The 7,846-nt window shown below is 49.7% G+C and overlaps 1 long non-coding RNA gene across 3 annotated transcripts; it reads left to right on the top strand.

Annotated features, from left to right (window-relative positions):
- Nucleotides 1-259: 259 nt before the first annotated feature.
- Nucleotides 260-7,611, top strand: LOC120095982 (uncharacterized). Of its 3 annotated transcripts, XR_005491989.2 has the most exons (6): nucleotides 260-327; nucleotides 1,491-1,614; nucleotides 1,893-1,979; nucleotides 2,384-2,506; nucleotides 3,289-3,339; nucleotides 6,579-7,611. It is a non-coding gene; the product is annotated as an uncharacterized LOC120095982 (long non-coding RNA). The 3 variants fall into 3 exon arrangements; XR_010056537.1 differs by having other exon boundaries at nucleotides 2,325-3,339; XR_005491991.2 differs by lacking the exons at nucleotides 2,384-2,506; nucleotides 3,289-3,339.
- Nucleotides 7,612-7,846: the final 235 nt, after the last annotated feature.

Genomic DNA, 7,846 nt, shown 5'->3' with positions numbered 1-7,846 from the left:
CGTGCACGTGTCACAGTGTACTCTCAGAGGACAACTTGGGAGACTCAGTTCACCTCCTCTACCATGCGGGTCCTGAGGATCAAAGCCCTGCTTTCAGCCTTGGCAGCAAAATGGTCTTTAACTGCTGAGCCGTCTTGCCCCGCCTCCGATTTTTAGTTGGCATACATAATAATGGGGTTCATTATGACATTTTCATAAACGTCAGTCACTATGCTTCAGCCATGTTGCCGGCCTATGTGCCCTTCCCAGGCCCTAACCCCCCTCCCCCGCCCCCTGCCTCACTGTCCTCCCTCTCCCCAAATACCCGCCTCCGCTTTCATGCCGCTGGTATGTATTTATATGTATTTAAGTCTACTCCCCAGACACAAGAGAAAACTGCAATGTCTTCCCTTCCCGGTTGCCTTTGCTTCCTGCCTCCCCTCCCAGGCTCCTTCCTCCCCTACACAACCCCACTTCCGCTCTCGTGCCGGACATGAGCTCCCATTCACGAGTAGATCCTTCACTTGAGAAGAGGCACGCAGCAATGGCCTTTCCGAGTGATACTCTCCAGTTCCATCCACTTCCCTGCAACCGGTTCAGTTCTAGTCATCTTTTTACAGCCCAATGGGAGTCCATTGTGTCTGCACAGCACAGTTTCTTCATCGGTTCACCTGCTGCGGGGCCCTTGGCTGGTTCCCTTTTGTGACTGTGGATAGAGTCATAGTCAAGATGGCCGCGCAGGTGTCTCTCTGCTATGGGTTTTTGCATGTGCGCCCACTGGTAGTGAAGCAGGCTCAAATCTCTCCAGAGCTTTAGACTCAATAGCCTTTCTGGACAGAGGCCTCAGTGCAGGACACACAGACTATTCAATGATGGGCCAGGGTGAGCAGGCAGAACCTTCATTTGAAGGGACAAAGAGACGGTTGAACATGGGATGGGGGCAGGGTTTTGCAGGAAGCCACCTGATTTTTCTTATGGGTAGCATGGAGACCCCATACTCCTACCCAGTGTGCACCTCACTCCCACCCCCAGGCATGGTTTTGATTTTGCTGTTTTGAAGAAAGGCTCTCACGCAGCCCAGGCTGGCTTTGGACTCACTGTGTTGTTGAAGATGGCCTCGAGCTTCGGAGCCTCCTGAGTACAGAGATCGCAGATGCGTAGGGCCACACCTCAGGAAGGCTCTCTGTCAATTGAGACACCCTCATTTCAATTTGCGAATGAAGGAGATTGCACCTACTTCAGGAAGCCTGTTTCTAGCAGGGGATAAGCTAGAACATAACCTCTAAACTCTTCCCAGGAAAGCCACGAGCTATTTCCATTTTCAGCCGTGGACCCAATGGGAGGTCAAGGGAGACAAGTAAAGCCTGCCTGGGGGTTCAGGGTGAGACTTCCAGGCTGCACTCCAGCAGAGTTAGGGACCACCTTGGCAGTTGTTGCTGGTGGCATCTGGCTGGGATGTGACCGGATCCGGAAGTGATCATCCTAATTAGCCCCACCTCCCACCATGCTAGGACTCTTGAGAGCCATGGAGGCTGCCTGAGCTCTGCACGTCATGGAGGGAAGGGCGGTGCTGGCCCGCTATGAGTTCTGGGAAAGGCTGCATAGGTCAAGCTCAAGTCCAGCACACTGAGGCTGGTAAGGAGTGCACACTTTGAAAGCTGAGGCTCCGTGGGAGTCGGCTCAAACGTTCCTCTTCCCAGAGGCCAGACAGTCACTAATGCCCCCTCCCACGAGGCACCAATGGTACAGAAAAGGGCACCAGGCCCTCTTCTCCTGTCCCAGGATCGACCCTGAGGTCTGGCTCATAGCCCAGGCTAGCCTTGTCTCCTCTGTTCTCTCATCTTGACAACACAGTCCCCATGTCTCTGGGTGTCCCCACAGGCATCCCAAAGGAATGCCCTTGTTTTTCTTAGAATGGTGGAATACGTGGCCCAGGTCAGACCAGTGGGGACAAGCAGGAGTTTACACGATCCACAGTGGTGTTCCTGTCACTGGTTCAGGTGGGTGTTTCCTAGTGAGAGTAAAGCTACAAAGACCCTAACCTGTTTCCTCGCTCTCCCTGCTGTGCATGGCCCTCAGCCAAGTTGGAAAGCCTAGCTCTCTTCCACCTGACTTGTATTTCACTGAGATGAGATTCCTGCTCACTTAACTGGGTTCAGAGTCTTGTAAAAAGCTTCTCTGCTGAAGTCACAAATCCTTCACAGGCCATCCCGGTGCAGAGAACATCATGGCTTGCTTTCAACGTGGGCCCTGGGTGGGCAGTAAATCAGATCCCCCCCATTCCCTCCACCAGAGCACCATAGCAGGGCCCCCAGGCACTTAAGCAACGCATATTCACCCCATAGAAGAGGCATGGCACGTGGGGAGCGTCCTGAGAATCTCACCAGACTCTACTTGGTTCAAGGATCCAGAGGGGGTGACTCCGGCCCTCAACAAACTCAAGAGTGATGAGGAAATAAAGCAGGATAGAATCTGTGCCCCCGCTGCCCTGGTGGAGGGAGTATCTCCAAGGCTCAGGACAGTGCAGGTAGGGGTAACCAAGGGACCCGTGAGGGGAGTCGCTCCCCCGAAACAGATGTCACATTTACATATTCAACAGTAATGCATGCTCTTCAAACCCAATATACATGTATATCTACACACACACACACACACACCACACACACACACACACACACACGCTGAGGTAAAGAAATCAAAAAGTGGGGTTGGGGATTTAGCTCAGTGGTAGAGCGCTTGCCTAGCAAGCGCAAGGCCCTGGGTTCGGTCCCCAGCTCCGAAAAAAAAAGAAAAAAAAGAAAAAGAAATCAAAAAGTGTCTACACATATTTTATCTCCCACTGCCTAGTAAGGATTAAAGACATGCGACACATGGTTTTCAAAAATGATAAATTAAGTGGAATATCTGGGTCAAAGAGCATGCACATTTTTAAGGATAGAACACACACACTCACACGTGCACACACATACACACACATACACACACACACACACACACACACAACCCTGTGTCAGAAATTATTTTAACAAGGAAAATGAGACAACACAGAAATACGAAGCACTTTTTAACCCAGTGGCTGCACACGTGGCCCTGGTTAAACTAAGTCAGTCATAAAACAAAATCCGGACTTATGGACCTTTGAGATGGAGTGGTAGGTATTGGTGGTGGATAAGAGAGAGGGGGGGGAGTTAATCAGAATCTGTGTATACACACCATTAAGCAACAAAATGAACAAGTAGAGGCTAGTTTTAAGATATTTGTTTTTACTTTTGTTTCCTGAGAAGTTTGTACTCTTTCCTTCTGTTTTAGTCATTACCATACTGAAGTACCTGAGGCTGGATAACTTTATAAGGAAAAGAGGTTTGTTTTAGCATGGAAGTCTAGAGGGTTGTGGGTTGGCAGATCATGATCTGGTGATCAGCATTGGGTGCCAGAGAGCTTCTGAGATAAGAGGAGGGGGACAAGTGTGTGTGTGTGTGTGTGTGTGTGTGTGTGTGTGTGTGTGTGTGTTTCCACTTCTCCCTCTATGACATAACCAGTAACTATGGCTCCACCTTGATATCCACAGTCAATCCAAATTATTTTACAGCTTCCCTCTTCCCCCCAACACCACAGCAGAGTCAAGTCTCCACCTTCTCAGTGTCTCACAGTGGGGATGGAAGGCCAGAGAGAGTTATGGGGGTTCGCTGACGGTCTATTCCAGTTTTCACCAGACCCTACAGACTCTCCTGTCCTCTCCACCAGACTCTAAACTCTGGGAGGCAGCAGTGTTCTCATATTAATTCCTTGTTGAGGTTTGCATGCTGGTGTCTACTCCAGGGCCTGGTACACAGGAGTGTACACAGTATCAGCTAGCAGTGACGGCCTAACAAATGAGCCCCACATTTGGCTGATAAAGCAATGAACACTGATGCTCTCAATTTTTGTCGGAAAGGTCTGGGGCTGACTTGACTGGGTGGTTCTGGCTTGGGGTCTCCCATGAGGTCACTGACAAGGCACTGGGGCAATGGTCTTATCTGAAGACTTGCCTGGCTGGAGGCTCCAATTCCTGATCCATGGGATTGCTAGAGTGCCATCATGGCATGGCAGCTGGTGTCCCTAGGAGAAGTCACCCAAGGGAGAGAAAAGAATGGCGGCTGTGGCGTCATTTGTGACTCTGTCATTTCTTTGGTATCTGACGTAAGTCAGAAGCAGGGAAGGGTCCCATGCAGAGGCATGGATTCAGAGATGAGCCTGGTGTCACCTGCCTGTAATCCTTGCATTGAGGAGTTTGAAGAGGAGGATCACAGGTTCAAGGCTAGCCTGGGGTGTGTAGTAAGACGCTCCTTCAACCAAAGCAGAACAGAATAAAACATAGGCATCGATTCTAGGCTGTGTGCTCAGCATGGGCATTGTAAGACCATGTGAATGGGCTCAGCAGACAATGGAGTAAAAAGTGACAGACAGACAGCCTGGGTCCAGAAGCCACTAACACTTTTCCCCATGCCTTCCAAGCTGTTCCACGGAGAGGAGGGAACTGTTATCTGATACTTGAGTTTGGACAAAGCTGTGTGTTCACTGAAGATGTTTCCAGTCTGTGATTCTTTTGCCTTGAGTCGGGATTGGCAAGCAGGGCCTGCCAGCTCCCACAGGCATCTGGGTAGTTCCCAGAGAAGGTGGGGTCTTGTGGTTCAGATCATACACCCAAGCAAAGCTGTCTCTTACCACTCTCTGGAATGCTGGGGCTGATGTGTCAATCAAGTCACTGTGGGTCACTGGGCCAAGGGAGGGCACTCTTATTATTGGATTGTGCAGTAGTTTATGGCCTCCATAAAGCCATTAGTGCAGGGAGAGGATGGGAAAGCAACCAGCCCCCTGTGCCTCCCTCTGTCACAGGCTAAGGATAACTGACTTTATTAACCATCAGTGAGCCACGTCTGTCAGCAAGTTGTCAGCATGCCATGGGCATGGGACCTGCCAGACACACGAAAGCCACTCGGCGCTGTATCTGGGCCTCGGTTTCTCCAGCTGTCTAATAAGAGGTTGGAAAAAAAATTCGGAGGTTCCCACCATGTCTCACCAAAGCCAAGTTCTGTAACCTTTGATCACCTTTCTCCTGTCGTGTGTGTCTTGTTTTGAATTGGAGGGAGACACTGACATTTACATTGAACTCAACCTCCCCTGTTTGCATCAGATATTCCTGTCATTAAACCTTGCAGAGACAGCAGCTGAATATTAGGACTATTGACAGTAACTGAACACTCCAAGGCATATTGTTTGCATGCCTCACTTCGTATTCCAATAAGCCCACACAAAGGACATCAGGATCATACCCAAAATACAGATGGGAAAACCGAGTCTCCGAGAAATGACCACACTTGCTAAGAAGCTCTTGAAAGCTATAGGCTGTGAGCTACCTGCAACAATCAACAGGCTCACCATGACCTTGCTTGTAAGAGGTCAAACTCTGGAGCCAAGTTCACCAGCTGCCTTAGCTGTGTGACCACGGGGAAACCATTTAACCTGTGTTTGGCGTATCCTCTCTAAAACAGGATGGGTACTAAGTATGTATCACACAAAGGCAGATGCATACCTGTGGTATTGCATAAGTGTCCCCACCTCTTTGAGTTATAGTATAAAGCCCTAAGTGACAGGGCTTTATACTGTAACTCAAGTGGACCTAGCACAGTATTTAACCTGTGGTGTCCCCAAGAGGAGAGATCAGCGAAGGGGGATTAGAAGCTAGTTTGCAATCAGGGAGTCTGGTGTCTAAGTCTTCTTCCTTCCATTTACCCCCTTTCTGTCTCTCTTGAGTGGATTCAGCCAAAGCCCAGAGCAAACAGTCTGAGAGTAGCAGACGCCATGTTGTGAGGCTTACCTCAGTTGATAGAAAGGGAGACCTGAGCAGAACAGCTCATGTCCGAAAGTGCTCTAGCCCAGCTCTGGATCTGAGTTATGTCCCTATGGGAGCTTGAGCCAGAAAGCTGAGGCTGAAGACTTCTTCTGTCCCCTCCACTCAGCGCAGACAATGTTGTGTGAAATCCTAGTATCAATCTGCTCACCACCACCTGTCTGTCAGGGTTTGATTTCCTGCACAAAATATGACCAAGAAGCAAGCTGGAGAGGAAAGGGTTTATTCAGCTCACACTTCCACTTTGCTGCTCATCACCAAAGGAAGTCAGGACAGGAACTCAAGCAGGGCAGGAACTTGGTGGCAGGAGCTGCTGCAGGGGCCATGGAGGGGTGCTGCCTACTGCCTTGCTTCCCCCTCCCTGGCTTGCTCAGCCTGCTTTCTTATAGAACCCAGGACTATCAGCCCAGGGATGGTCCCGCCCACAATGGGCGGGGCCCTCCCTCCTTGATCACTAATTGAGAAAATGCCTTACAGCTGGATTTCGTGGAGGTATTTCCTCAAGGGAGGCTCCTTTCTCTATGATAACTCCAGCTTGTGTCGAGTTGACACACAAAACCAGCCTGTACGCCATCCTAAGCTTGGACTGGAAGCACATATCTCCTCTTGGACAACTACTGCCTATAAGAAAGGCTGGAGGTTCTGTGTTGGAATCCGAAGCTTTGCGGCTGACTGACTGTGCTCTCTCCGAATCCTTCTTTCCCGGCAGGTGAGCGGGGTAGTCTTAGCTCTCCAACAGATGGAAAGCTAAGATCACAAAGTCGCCTCTTGTGGACCAGTGCTAAGCCTAGCTGATGCCTGTTCCTTCTGTCACCACTAAACTAATGAGTTCGCTGAAGCCCAGAGAGGTGAAGACACACGCTGGAGGCCACACAGCTGTGAGCAGCAAGGGGAGTGTGCGAGCCGATTACTCATGGCTGTAAGCGCCTGTCTTTCATCCAATGCAATGACGGTTCTAATTAACACATGAGGTTCTATCCCATCCCCACCCCAAGTCTGATGACATAGCCATGTGCCTTAGACCAGCGTGGCCTCCAGATTTTTCCACAAAAGTTTCCAGTTATATGCATAGCGGCCTGAAGAATACCCTCCCGTGTTTAGTCAGGCTAAACCATCACTTCTTACAGTTATGAATTATGGGTCTGGTTTGGGGTGCAGCTGTGGGGGTATGTCAATTACTGGCAAAAGCAACTTAAGGAAGAAAGTTATTAGGGTTCCCAGTTCAAGGCAGGAGACAAAAAGGGTAGAGGGTAGAGAGGGGTAGGTGTGTTCAACAAAATGAGAGATTCGTGGAAAAGGTTTATGGAAACTTGCCAGTTAGTAAGCTAATTTCAAACTACAAATTAAAAACAAAACGTTTATACAGAATTCTTGTGCATGAGTGAGCAAAGTCCCCGCCAGCAGACACGAGTTATTAAATGAACATCGCAGTGCAAGGCATGGGTATGACGCCTCCCTGTGAGTTAGTCAGGGAGGCCCCAGAAGTCTCCAAAATAACACAGGCTGTTGTCATGGCCTTTGGATGCTTCCCTCCCTCATAACTATATGGCAAGGCCCTGCTGGCTGAAGACGCTGTACACTTTGGCTGAAGGACACAGAGAAGTTTCAAACTGACAGAGAAGCTTCCTCCCTGATGGCTACCTTCCATAGTGCCAGATGGTGCCATGCAAGTTGATGGGAGTCCAAAGCCACCAGCGGTATTGCCCAGCACGGGACACTGCACGCTGCAGCTGCAGCATGAACCTGCCAGGCAAGCTGTATCCACTGGTTACAATGGATACATTGTATATATTGTCATGTGTGCTATGACGTCACTAACTGCTTTCTGATTGTATTAGAAACCCAGCTAGTGTAATCTAGGACAAAAGCCATGGCTGGGAGTGGTGGCGGGTTACAGACCTCTCTACTATTTTCCTACATGGCTCCCTACACTGTTAAATTGACTTCCCAGCATTTAGGTTTATGCCCACAGACCTA

The sequence above is a fragment of the Rattus norvegicus genome, chromosome 12 (assembly GCF_036323735.1).
Source record: "Rattus norvegicus strain BN/NHsdMcwi chromosome 12, GRCr8, whole genome shotgun sequence".
NCBI classification, from domain to species: Eukaryota; Metazoa; Chordata; class Mammalia; order Rodentia; family Muridae; genus Rattus; species Rattus norvegicus.
This window is presented reverse-complemented; position numbering and strand designations above follow the sequence as displayed.